Here is a 14480-nt window from a genome sequence, read left to right as displayed (position 1 = left end):
ACGGGCGTGGGACTGGCTCTAGCAGTTCGTGAAGGACGCCGGGGAGTTTGCCGGCGCGCACGTCCTCAGCATGGTGCGCGCCCACTACCCCCTGGTCGACTTGAGCAGGCTGGAGAAGGGGTACCCGAAGGAGGTCGGCCCACAGGAAGCGGACGAGCTTCGGGGTAGTCTGCTGGACTTGTCGTCGACAGTGATCGGCGACATCAATCTGTGCGGAACGGCCACTCCCCGAGACCAGACGAGTTCAGATAAGTCGGCCAGGGAGTTGTCGGGCGCGTCCGTTGCGGGAGATGGGCGGTCGACGCCTGCGGTCTCGACCAGCCAGGCGCCGGTGGCCCCGACCCCTTCGTCCGGGCAGCAGGGCCAGGCGGGTGATCAACCCGAGCAGCTAGGCCAATAGAGTAGTCTGTAGGAATAGACTAGTGTCTGCCCATCAGGGTATTTATTGTAAACTTTGTATGTAAAGTTTGTAATAAAGTTTGCTTTTTGTCATGACTGTTGTTTTGAGCGCTGTAAGAATATCTGAGTGACTTGTCACCGTATTCGTCTTGGTAGTCGTTAAGAGCATCCATTGCAGGCATTTTGCCGAGTGCTGTGTGCGACAAGGTATAGGCAAAAAATAGAAAATTTCATTATCAACAATTATAAGATACTTACAAAGGAAAGTTATTAAAACTTTATGGATAGAAACGTCGCAGTTTGTCTATGTGCCAAGAGTTAGGCACTCTTGTTCCGTCTGGGTATGCCAATCTGTAGGACGTAGGTCGTGTGACCTCGGTCACCACGAAGGGTCCTTCCCAGGGAGTGGATAGCTTGTGCATTCCCTCCTGGCTTGTTTTCCATCGAAGTACCAGATCGCCGACCACGAAGGAACGGTCCTTGACGTTCCTGTTGTAGTATCGCCTGACTGCCGCGAGATATTTTGCTGTTCAGAGGCAAGAATCTAAACGCTTTTCCTCCATGCAATTGATTTCGAGTTCTCTGGCGTTGTCAGCGGTCGCCTGGTCGAAGTGTTCGATTCTAGGAGATCCGAAGTGTATGTCAGACGGCAGGACCACCTCTGCACCGTACACCATGAAGTAGGGAGACACCCCTGTGTTTCGATTGGTCTGAGTTCGGAGGCCCCAGACCACTGCCGGCAATTCTTTCATCCATCGACCGGGTGCTCTGTCGTTTTCGGTGTACAACCTTTTCTTTAGGGCGTCAACAATCATTCCGTTAGCACGTTCAACTTGACCGTTGGCACGTGGATGTGCCACTGACACGTATTTTATGACTATGCCTCTGTCATCGCAGAAGTCCCAAAAAGTGGTGCCAGTAAACTGAGTGCCTAGGTCGGTGATTATGCTGTTCGGGATGCCGAATCTGTGTATGATTTGATTGAGGAACTCCACAGCCTTCTCGGAGGTTGCCTTGACCAGAGGCATGTATTCAATCCACTTGGAGAACTTGTCGATTAACACGAAAACAAACTTGAAATTGCCCGGGGCTGGTTTAAATGGCCCGATCATGTCGAGCCCCCAGCAAGCAAAGGGCCAAGATGACGGGATGGTTTGAATTTCGTGGGCAGGTACGTGGGTCCTCTTAGCGAAAAATTGACATCCTTCGCAATGTCGAACCAGTTTTTCTGCGTCGCCGACCGCGGTTGGCCAATAAAAACCTGCTCGGAAAGCCTTTCCGACCAGCGTTCTGGATGCGGCGTGATTGCCGCAGGATCCAGCATGTATGTCCTCTAAGAGCTTGATACCATCATCTTGGGGTATGCACTTGAGCAGTACTTCGGAGCTTGCGTTTTTCCGCATGAGTTTGCCGTCGACCAGGATGTAGTTCTTTGATCGTCGAATGAGGCGCTCGTTCTCTGTTTTATCCTGAAGGCCTGTCCCGTCCGATATGTATTTGATGAACGGGGTACGCCAGTCACGCCCACCGGTTGTCGGAGTGGCGTCGTCTATGAGCATTGCCTCGGTGGGTTGCTTGTCGACCAGGGAGGAGCCTACGCTCGGCTCGTGGATGTCCTGGACGAAAATACCCCGCGGGATCTGGGCCCGAGATGAGCCTAACTTCGACAACGCATCTGCTGCTTGGTTATTATCCCGGACCACGTGGATGTACTCTATGCCGTAGAAGTTGGTTTCCCATTTGCGAATTTCTTTGCAGTAGAGATCCATCTTCTCGTGGGTTGCGTCCCACTCCTTGTTGAGTTGGTTGATGACCAAAGCGGAGTCGCCATAGACATAGAGGCGCTTGACTCCCAGTTCAACGGCTAGTCGTATGCCATGCAAGCATGCTTCGTATTCGGCGACATTGTTTGACGCCGGAAAAAGGATCCGAAGGACGTAACGCAGTTTGTCCTTGTTGGGTGATACGAACAGTATCCCAGCGCCGGCACCGTTGATGTTCAAGGACCCGTCAAAGAACATTGACCAGTGGTCTGAGACATCGGGAACGGAAGGCTCGTTGAGATCCGTCCATTCAGTAATGAAATCGACCAGGGCCTGAGACTTGACAGTGGTGCGACTCTGGAACTCCAGGGAAAATGGACATAATTCCATTGCCCATTTCACGATTCTGCCATTGGCGTCTTTATTGCGCAGGATGTCCCCGAGAGGGAAACTGGTTGTCACCAGGCCGATGGCCGTCGAAGTAGTGCTTCAGCTTTCTTGACGTTATCAGAATGGCGTATATAAGCTTCTGTATTTGTGGATACCTAGCCTTGGACTCGTTTAAGACTTCACTTATGAAGTAAACGGGTCTCTGGACCTTGTAGGCGTGACCTGGTTCATCTCGCTCGACCACTATTGCCGTGGAAACAACCCTGTCGGTTGCAGCAATGTAAAGAAGTAGGTCTTCATTGGGCTGAGGCGCTGTGAGGACAGGTGGTGAAGTGAGGAAGGTCTTAAGCTGAGTGAACGCAGCGTCGGCTTCCTCTGTCCAAGAAAATTTTTCTGACGCTTTCAATAGTTGGAAGAAAGGGAGGCCTTTTTCTCCCAGCCTTGAGATGAAATGACTGAGGGCGGCCATACATCCGGTTAGCTTCTGAATATCCTTGACGTTCTTCGGTGGTCGCATGTCGAGTACGGCTTTGACTTTTGAAGGGTTTGGTCGTATGCCGTCGTGACTGACGACGTTGCCGACCAGTAGACCGGAAGGAACGCCGAAAATGCACTTCTTGGGGTTGAGCTTCCACTTGTACCTATTGAGCGCCTTGAAAGTTCGGTCTAAGTTGTCGATTAGGGTGCTCGCGTCCCTTGTTTTTACGACCACGTCGTCTACATAGGCCTCGACGAGGTCATCGCGAATGTCGTCGTGGAGGCATTGCTGGATGGCCCGTTGATAAGTGGCTCCGGCGTTTTTGAGTCCGAAAGACATGGTCGTGTAGCAGTATGCGCCGTAAGGTGTAATAAAAGACGTTTTGATCTGATCTTCTTCCTTTAGCGAGATCTGGTGATAACCAGAGTAGCAGTCTAGAAAGGAGAGGAGTTCGCATCCGGCCGTTGAGTCGACCACCTCGTCGATGCGAGGGAGACCAAAAGGATCTTTAGGACAGTGTTTATTGAGATCAGTGTAATCAACGCACATTCTCCATTCATTATTCTTTTTGCGTACAAGAACCGGATTGGCGAGCCAATCGGGGTGATACACTTCTTTTATGAATCCGGCTGCTAGAAGCCGTGTTATTTCTGTCCTAATAGCCTCCTTTTTGTCACGAGCGAACCGTCGCAGTTTTTGCTTGATTGGTCTTGCGGTCTTCGAGACATTTAAGGAGTGCTCGATCAGGTTTCGTGGGACACCGGGCATGTCTGCGGGTTTCCATGCGAAAACGCTCACGTTGTCCCTTAGAAACCTGACGAGCGCGTCTTCCTATTTTGGATCCAGGTTGGCCCCGATGAGGGCTGTCTTCTCGGGGCTGCCTTCGACCAGCTGCACTTCTTTGTACTCCTTGGATTTTGAGTTCTTCCTGGCTGTCGCCTGTTCGGGTAGTCGGAGCTGGTCGGGAGGCAGCTGTGCGGCTTGGTTTTCTGTTTCTGCCATGCAGATTGAGAGGTCGATTGCCTCGGTGATCTTGAAGCTTTCTTCTTCGCAGGTGTACGCAGTGTAGACGTTGCCTCTGACGGTTAGGACACCCTTCTCCGTGGGCATCTTAAGGACTAGGTATGAGTAGTGCGGGACTACCATGAACTTTGTCAGCGATGGTCGGCCCAGTATGGCGTGATAGGTCCCGTCGAAATCCGCGACTACGAAGTTGATAAACTCCGTCCGGAAGTGGTCGGGTGTGCCGAATTGGACAGGCAATGTTATCTGTCCGAGAGGCACTGAACTTTGACCTGGCAAAACCCCCCAGAATTGGGCGTCGTAAGGTTTTAGTTGTGCAGGAGATATCTTGAGGGCGGGCAGGCTGTTGCGAAAGAGGATGTCAATGGAGCTTCCCCCGTCCACGAGCACGCGCTCGAATCTGATGCTGTTGATGCAAGGGTCCAGAATCAGGGGAAAACGACCCGGCTCTGGGATAGCGGCCCACTGGTCCTTCCTGCTGAACGAGATCTCCCTGTGGGACCATGGGGGGAATTTTGGGTCTGCGATCAGCCCGTCCGTGCTGTCTATGTTGAGGCAAGCTCTCTTTAATAGCTTTCTTTCTCGTTTAGATTCAATGGAGACCTTGCCCCCGAAAATGGAGTGGACCACGTCAGTGGGGCTGACGTACTGGTGTCGGGGGTCCCTATCTTGGTCCTCGTCCTCATCTTCGTGGTCGTGCCCGTCGTGCTTGTTATTTTTCTTGGCGGAGTCGTCTTGGGCGGCCCGCCGTGTATAGATACTTTTGAGGACGCGGCACTCTTCCATGGTATCATTGGACTTTGGATGTAGTTGGCATGGTCCCTTCAACGTTTTGTTGTAGTCTTCTTGGTAGTCCCGTCGTCCATTGGGACGTTTGACCGTATTTACTTCGTGGTCGTAGTCGCGAGGGCGCTTTCCTCTGAAGTCGTCGCGGCTGTCGCGCCGCCGATCCCAACCCTCTCGGTGATCGCGGTTGTCGGAGCGGCGGTGGTTTCTGCTGTCGTAGCGACCACGACCGTCATCTCGCCGGGGAGGCTGGTCGGGACCTCTCGCATCGTCTCGGATTAGTTTTTCTGCGTCATCGGCATCGGCGTAATTTTTGGCCGTGGCGAGGAGCTCTGCTACCGTTGTTGGACGTTTACGCAACAGCTTGTTCCTCAGCGCTTCGTGGAAACGCAGGCCCTTGATGAAGGCTGAGATGGCCTCGTCATGGGAAATCTTCGGGATTTTGAGGCGCATATCCGAGAATCGTCGGATGTAATCGCGCAGAGGTTCGTTCTTCCTGTCCTTATCCTTTCAAGGTCATACTTGTTTCCAGGCTGCTCGCATGTGGCGATGAAGTTGTCGATGAAAGCCTGGCGTAGCTCTTCCCAAGAGTCGAAGGAGTCCTCGGGCAAGCCGAGAAGCCACTGATGACTAGCCTGGTCGAGGACTACGGGGAAGTAGTTAGCCATGACGTGCTCATCCCCTGCCGCTGATCGGACGGCGATTTCATAGAGGGTGATCCAGTTCTCTGGATTTTCCTTGCCGTCGTATTTTTTAAGTTTTTCGAGCTTGAAATTGCGGGGCCACACGACCTGGCGGAGGTGTGAGGAGAACTGTCTTAGGCCCGGAGGACCGTGCGTTGCATCGTACTCGATGCGGCGCAGGTTTTCGTGGACTGCTCTCTCTGCGGCGCGCCTGTTGATGCGGTCCCGGGCATCTTTGGGAGGGATGTTGTGGCGGAGATCCCTGTGCTGATTTACTTCTTGGCCGCGTACGCGGTTCTGCTTGCGGCGACCGTCGGCGTCCCGACCACCATCGTCGCGCCGTGAGTCCCCTCGACGGTTGTCGGGGGAGCGGCTGCGGTGACGCCTGCTGGGTGAGGCCCGGCTACGATTAGTCTGGTCGGAGGCGGCTTCCGTATAAGAGACGTCCTGGACTCTCTTGAGCAGAGTGGCTGTCTGTCCCATTGCAGCGATCAGGTGTGCTCGGATGCTGGTCCGGACTCCCTGGCATTCGGGGGTATCAGGAAGCCGATCTAGGTTAGCCATGGCGACAGCCACGTTGGCGCTTGGCGTTTTGTAGACTGGCTGGTCCCCGACCATGTCAAAGGCATCGTTGAGATTATTTGGTGGCATTTGTTGTTGCTCGTCTGCGCGTCGTCGGGCGCGATCGGCGTTACGCTGTTCGCGGAGTTGCCTCTGGTCATCTGTTTCTCCATCAACGACCGGTTCGTCGGCGCTGACATTGAACACAATATCCCCTCGCCGGGGGGGGGGGGGGGAATATCGGGAATCGGTTGAAACCCGGAGGGTGTGAAGGAAAGTCCAGGTCGTAGTCCTCGTCTTCGGTGTTTATAACCTCGGTGGGGACGGAACCGGTGCTTGAGTTGGTGCTGGAAACCTGGCCGTCCCGTAGTTCTCGGATTGTCACCATGTTGACGTAGTGACGATTGTTCGTTGTTGGCGACCAACCCGCCTTGCTGAAAACGGATTGGGTGTGCTGTGAGTAAACAGAGGCCGAGTTGTTCAGGCCGCAAGGATAGTCTTCCTTCTTGAGCTCGACGGATCGTCCTGAGGGTGTTGAGGTTATCGTCAGAGACGTTCCCAGCCGTTCGTGTGTGGCGACACGAGTTGGCCGGCGGGATTTGAAAAAATCCGCTGGAGCAGCTTGGTCGGGCCGACGCAGAACTCCGTCTATTAGTTGGGAAACTACAAGTAGCTTGGAGTCAGCGCGATCAAGCGCTTGGAGAAGGTCCGAGCAGTCGATCTTCATTCCCTTGTAGAGTGGGAACGGTGGTCGGGCGCTTGGTGCCGTCACGCGTGTGGTGGGAGACGGCGTGATCTCAGATTGGATCTGGATCTCTTTCGAAACCGTGGTCGTGAGGCCGCCGCTGCACGTCGTCCACGTGATCTGGCCGACGGTGAACGTGAGGCCTTCGGGCACGGTCGCGGAAGCTGGGATCGTGACCATCTTGTTCGCCGGAAAAGTTGCACGCACACCCCCTACCTGGCGCGCCACTGTCGACGAAAGCTGGTCGGCAGTCTACCTTGGGGTATACCCACGGTAGTAGTTTATCGGTAGACGGTGCGCAAACTACGAACTCGATGGTGACGCAAGACACGGACAAGCTTTTTATCTAGGTTCGGCCGCCGAGTTGGCGTAATACCTACGTCCTGCGTCTGGTTGTATTGATTTGTGTTGAGAGAATATGATGTCCTAGGGGGGTCCCTTGCCTCTCCTTATATAGTCTGAAGGGCAGGGTTACAGATCTGGAAACTAATCCTTGTCGGTTACAATTGTCATAGATAGTTCGATATCAATTCCTATTCTAACCGACTAGAATCCTGCTTGATCTCCACATCTTGCTTCCTTGCGCGAAACTCCAGGCTGTCGGATCAAGCCTTGAACTCGTCTCGTAATGGGCCAAGCCTCCTGGCCCAAGTCTAGCCGTAAGGGTATAGGGGTTTATACCCCCACACCCCGCGCTGGCAGGTCTGAGAAACGCCTATAGAAATAGGTTTGGAAAAATGCAGTTTCATTCTTTATTTGTACCAAGTTAAATTTTCTTAAGTTTAACTAAGTTTATAGACAATGGTATCAATATTTCTACCTCCAAACTTACTTTTTCAAAATGTATTCATAATTTATTTGATAATCTTATTTAGTATCATAAAAAATGTCCCTCCGTCTAATCCAGTTTATAAGGTCCACATGCTTCGCATAATTTAAACTTCACACAGTCTTTGACCAATAATTTAACCAACATTTGTTAACTATTATAATCCAAACATGATATAATTAGATTCTGTAACTAAATAATATACTATCCAACGACCATTAGTGTACAACCATAGAAATATTAAAAAACAAATGAAAGTTTAAAATGTAATTTAAGAGACTATGACATGACATACTATGTGTTGACGCTGAAGATCGCTCCACACGAACAAAGGCCTCGGACACCTGAAGAGGTTGTAGATCAACCTGCAACGTAGCATAATCAACCAAACCGATCCAGAGACCGGTAAGGCTGATGAAGAGTCCGTTCTTGGGTGAAAAAGCTCTCGAACTTCTCCGTGGAAGACCCGTCAGAGAGGAGCACGCAGAGGATCTCCTAAAACCAGCAAGGCCGCCTAGGATGACGGCAAATCTCACCGGAAGATGTGCCAAACAGGAAGAGAGGTTGAGAAATAAAGAAATTAGGACAAAGAATTAATATATGTGTTTTGTGTTTTATCGATTGAAAAGATGGGAACTCAATCGGCCATGTACCCCTTATTTTATAAGAGGTAGGGGTGGTCTTATCCTATAGAAAAATCAATATGGTACTATTATTATATTTATTTTATCAAGTTTTCCATAGACTAGGCCAAAACTATCATGGGCCTATTTAAACTGGCAAGACCCAATTGGATTGTCAACATATGCCCTAATGTTTTTAGGTGATTGATGCATGAACCTGAAAACACTTTAATCAAATAAAACCAAATAGCGACGATAATCATCTCATCGGCTGCTTAGTGACTAAGGACGATGTATACATAGGCCATTTTTATTATAAGGGAGATACATGTATCGGCCATTGTTTGGAGACGCTTAGGCTTCTTGCCAAACACTTGGAAAATACTTTTTCAACTATCTCCCGTTGAATCCTACTTTGAGACATTCATCTTGTAATGTCTCTAGCATATAAGAATTACCACGTACGACTTTGATAAGGACCTTCCCAAGTTGGTGACCACTTGCCAAACTTATTCCTCTGCAACCCAACATGAAGTATGGTTTTCCACACTAACTCTCCTACTTCGATGGATTTTGTAACAGAGCTGTCCAAATTGTTGGCATTTCTTAGTGTCACTTACTAAGAGTAGAGTAAAGACACTATCCTCCGTGGCTAGGTTGTCATCCCCAGCATGACCCCAATAAATACGCTGGTGGTAGTAAATATGCAATGCTCTCTTAGAATGATGAATACAGAATAAGGTATCCGCAAGCACACAGATGTGTACCATTGTAGCATTTCACCCAGAAAAGTTCCAGGTATCATATTTATAATTTTACCCACGGGAAGGATAGCCAAGGGAATAGATATCACTTGCATGTAATCTTATGAGGGCAACCACATCTTATCTATCTAATTTAATGCAGGGTTAAGTCACATAATCAAGATAAATATATATAATGAATAGTAATCAAACATAGAATGATAAATGTATCTCTAGAGTACTCTAGTCTATAGCACTAGCATGAACTAGAATGATCTATTGAGATGTTTCCTATGTTATTCCAACTATATAGTCTAGGATATTATGATTAGTGCAATTATACTTGGAAATCATAGAAAGAACAGATTATATCTACACATATGAAAATTAGTGAGGAAAATTAGGAACAGAGCAAAATCATCTCCTCATAACTCTACATTCGGAGGGTGGACTATAGAGGACTCAAAGGGTATATAATCCCCGCTATCTACCACACTATTGGGTATCTTAAACGCAAACAGAAAAATCCACAAGCGCACGGATACCGATGTAGCTTTCACCCGGGAGTATTCTAGAGTATCGATTTTCCACAGGAAACGTGAGTGTACTAATTAAGATTCATGATCACCCAAGGATAACTATATAATTATTTTTGGTGGGAAGAGATGAAGTTTCCTGAGAGTTCACTAATTGATCTAAGAATAAATAACTACTTCAAAGATTATTTATTTCGGGACATCAGAACACTAACCACAGAAAGAGATGAGAAGGGGGCTAGGAAGCTCTGACTACGGTCCTACAAACACCGATCCAAACGAGGTGGAATACGTCGACCGCTAGGGCTGTCACTACCCTAGGGATACCATAACAATCCGCCGGATTGGGTGCAATTCCAGGTAATTGCAAGACTAAACACCATGTCTAATCTATTAGTTACTACTCTAGCATTTCAAAGACTAGAGCACTTGATGCAAGCGGAAATCCAATAAATAACTTGAATGTAAATAAAAGTAATTAAAGAACTCAGGAATCATGAATTGAAGAACTTGGAGAAAGATGAAGAACGAACCAGTTGCTGCAAAAGTAGAATGTTGAGGAAGATCCGACTGATCCGGCTCCTCCTCCGCTGTCCTCTTCTCTCTCCCTATTTTCTAGATTACAACTAGAACTAACTAGAACTAGAACTAGATGAACTAGGACTAGAACTAGATGAACTAGAGGGACCCTCTCTACTTGGATGAATAATTGAAACCCTAGCTTTGATTCTATAGAATAGGTATGCCTCCAGGGGCCAGGGGGCCTGCTTATATGGCCCCTCCAAATTAATATGGTCCATTGGAAGACTAGAGATGGTGGAGCACGATCCGCGAGACCTGCCCAGATTGGTCACCAGGGCAGGGCGAGCGCCCAAGGGGGGAGGGCGAGCGCCCAGCCCTCGGGCCCGCTCGGTCTCCCGTTCATTCTCGTGGCTTTATGCAGTGGTTTTATGCCTTAAAGGTACTCATGCGTTCAAACAAGATCTCATCTCTGGGTTAGGGTAAACTATTAAGATTTAAACTTACTCATTTTACCTTCCACCATGGGGCTTGCAACCATCACTTGTGTCTTGAGCAGTTAAAAGATAGAACGGTCTAGTCAAGCACCATGTCTCTTGTTCTTCGATTAACTATAGCTCTGGAGTTTTTGCAGATTTTCAAATAAAACTTAGAGATTCCTTATATGACTCTCTCTAGTCTCTCTTTTGTGGTATTTCTGGATCCTTACCAAGGCAGTAATGGTGTATGCCTTCTCTCAAAGTATGTGGTATTTTTGGTATGAGGCATAGTGGCATTGGCTTCTCTCTCACCCTACTCTAATAAGGTTTTGATATCTGGAGCTCATAGGTGGGAGACAGCTAATACATACTTACAAGATATTTATTGCAAAGTCAAACCATGGATCCAGAAGAACAAGTCAATAAGTAAAATCAAGATGTGCATGTGTGGCGAATGAATGGTGATAATGGTGAAAATAATGGTGAAAGTCTAATTCTACTTTTGCTCTTTTGAGGGGGTACATACCTTCCTTGCATTTGAGGCTTTTGAGGGGAATGAGATGCTCTATATTGTATTTTTTTTCTTTTCTCTTAGGTGGGTATCTTGTACCTCTAATTCTACTGTCGGACACTTGTCCATTTTTACCTCTCGTCTCACTTTTTCTTCTTCTTTTTTTTCAAGGTTTTGGGCACTTGCCCCTTTTTATTTCCTCGTATTCACTCACTTTTTTTCAGAGCACTCACCCTCCTAGAATAATGTAGCAAGTGGTAGTAACCAAAATATCTCGAGCATTTATTTCACGGGGAATAATAGGGATAGGATAATGTTTTTGGCTATTCTCTCCTAGATAGGAGTAGAATAATTTTGGGTGAATCTGGATATGGAAATGAGTGGATGTATGTGGATGCGTACTTCCGAAGTAGAAGCAGCATGTATGAGTGAACGTGCAAGTGAATCTTGATTTTAACCGCATGACAAGCTCCTAAGGGTCTACACAACTTGACCACACTCAGTAAAAAGTAAATGTATGTTTCATAGTCTAATAAGTATGTATATATGGCTGTGGTTCGATTTTAAACTCTCATCATATAGGAACTCATCATGCAACATTTTAAAGATTTTCAAAGATAAAATTCTCCAGAATTCTATTATCTCTAGGAACAGATAAACAACAGCTCAACCTTCCTATATCGTATCAGTTAACGACTTAGAATTTAGATCAAGTACTCTTTCCAAAAGTTCAGGTTTAGAGCAAATCTTAATTAATAACAGTGATGCCTAAACTTGAGAGAGATTTCAATTTTGAGTACTAGTCATGGCAGAGCAACTATTCTTCTTTCCATGTGAGAGCTTATCATGAGGGTTCATAGCAAACTTTATTTATTTATTTATTTAGCAAACTAAGCAAAGATATATATATAAACACAAAATCTTTAATTGGGTTTTTATGATTATGCATCTTTTTATTATTTGAGTAAAGTATAAACGTGAGTAGAACACTTAGCTGGATAAATGAGGGTGCTCTCCCCCAAGTTGGATTTTGACGTAATTTCTTCTGATGTAATTAGCAGGTGGCGGAGGTGTATTTGAATGTTGGCAGCACCCTAACAACGATTAGGATGTCCTCTGTCTGCTAGTCTTCTTTGATCCTTGAATTCTGTGGAGCTTAAATTGACAACAAAGCTTTGTGGAACTGGTTAAGTGTTAGCATAAAATCTCTTAGCCGTTATCATGTTGAGCTTTCTCTAATAAATATTACTCTCTTTGGTAGGATCATAAATTTATTTTTATATTTTCATTTTTATAGGATAGGAATATATTTATTTTATTTTTACGCCACCATAGTGAATGTACTTATGGGTTTTATGCCATGAGCATACTCACATGGGGCTTACCTTTTTTTAACAGTTTTATTTTCTTTTCAAGATAGCATGATCAACTAACAAGAAAGTAAATAATTTAAAGGAAAAGGGAATGTAGAAAGGATAAATATGGATAACTACCGATTTTACCTTTCGGCGAGGGTTCAATGTTTTAAGTCTTCTGAACAAAACTTCTCACCGTGTTCATTCTTTAGGTGCGTCATTTGATTCAGGTGTGGACCTTGACATCTGCACCTCTTGATACGGTGTCACCCATGTTCTTCGTTTGCCCAGCAGTTCGAAGTGCGGCGTTGGCAGCATCCTGCTCAATATGTTTGTGCTCGTAGATCCAGGTCCTTCACTTGGTGGAGTCTGGGAGTTGTAAAACTCCTCCATATTTTGCTCGGAGTGTACCTGCTCATAGAGACAAGGCAGAGATCAAGTGCATGGGCCCTGTTGGTGGAAAGGACCAACAAAACCAAAAGTGTATTTGTTCTTCTCTAACCTTAAGCATAGTGAGCAAGACAAAGATGATGGATAATAAGATCATGAGTGTAACATTTAAAACATTTGTCAGATCAGATTGCTCAACCTAATGGAAAGATAATCTATCTATACTTATGTTGTTTTTTATATATATCTTTCAAAGATTGAGTGTGCAACATTTTAGCTCATATAATTAGGAGTGTGGGATCACAAAGGTGGAAGGACTAAACATATTGAATCGATTGGGTTGGTTAATCTAGAGTTGTAAATCATACATGTTTGTCACTTTTATTCATGTAAACGCCAGATCCAAGGAGAAGCTTATAAAAGTGATAGTCAAGTACCTTAAGATGTTACCTTACTTGAAGAGTTATGGTACAGTATCACCTTGTGGAAGCTTTCCATTCTTAGCGGTTGTGTAACGTGTTTGTGGCACCCTCCATGGATCATCTCTTATGAGTTATGTCTTCCTTGTTTAAATTGTTAAACTTCATATGTCTCTCTCTTTGTATCCAATGTGAGTTTTTCTTAGGACTTCCCAGGTTGATATTGAAAGTTTTCCTGTAGGGGTTAGTCCAACAAAATATCCAATATCTACTATAGCATACTATCGGCTCAAAAATCAACCTAGACACCAGGTCTAATTTGATTTAGGAGGGCATTTCAACCTAAGCACCATGCTTAATTTAAAATCCCTTGGAAGTAAGATCATCATTCCTAAACTAAGCACCATGCTTAATTAAGAGATGAATGAAACTACTCCAAACCTAGACATATACTAAAGCAAATAAAGGTAGCATGAGAGCATCTATAGAGATCTACTCAAGTGGAGATGAAGTAGTGTGATTAGTATTTAACAAATTGAGCATGTCCCAAAGGTAGGGATAACTAACATAGCAACATGGCAAAAGATGTTTTTATGTAAAGTACTCCCCCAAGCTTGAATTTTGCAAAATTCAGGTTTGGATGAATTTAATTCAATGTTGTATGATGATTGGTTGGCCATACCTTGTGCTTGTCATTCATCCGATCTTCTTGCTCCAATCCTGGAAAGGTTAGTGACAAGAATACCCGAAGGATTTTTTTTACAATTATCCTTATATGCTCAATACACAAGGAAATGTTGCAAATAATTAAAAGCTCATGTTACGATCTGATCAGTGCTTATTTTAGGACACTAAGCTTGTCGTTGGGAAACCATCAATTTATGTCGGTGAAGTGGTTTCCCCTCCAACACTGACCTATATCAAGATCAACTCAACGAGATCTACAATATTTATTATAGACATATGCATCGAAAACCAGCCTTTTAAAGTTTTTATAAATAGAAAGGAAGAGGGGGTTGGAGATCTTGAATGTGGTGATGTTGGAGAGACCAATAGATTGGGAAGATGTTGCATATGAGCATGGAGTAAACGAAGTGGCTATGAAATAAATTCCATGCTCATTAATGTTTGGAGTGAAATCCATGTGTGTGGTGAAAATGGTAAGGTGAGTGTGGTAAAAAAAAGAAAAGAAAAAGGATACATGGACGCCTTGGTTCGAAACTAGCACAGTTACCGTTCCCCGGCAAC

Source organism: Sorghum bicolor, chromosome 2 (genome assembly GCF_000003195.3).
Source record: "Sorghum bicolor cultivar BTx623 chromosome 2, Sorghum_bicolor_NCBIv3, whole genome shotgun sequence".
NCBI lineage: Eukaryota > Viridiplantae > Streptophyta > Magnoliopsida > Poales > Poaceae > Sorghum > Sorghum bicolor.
Note: the sequence above shows the minus strand (reverse complement) of the source record.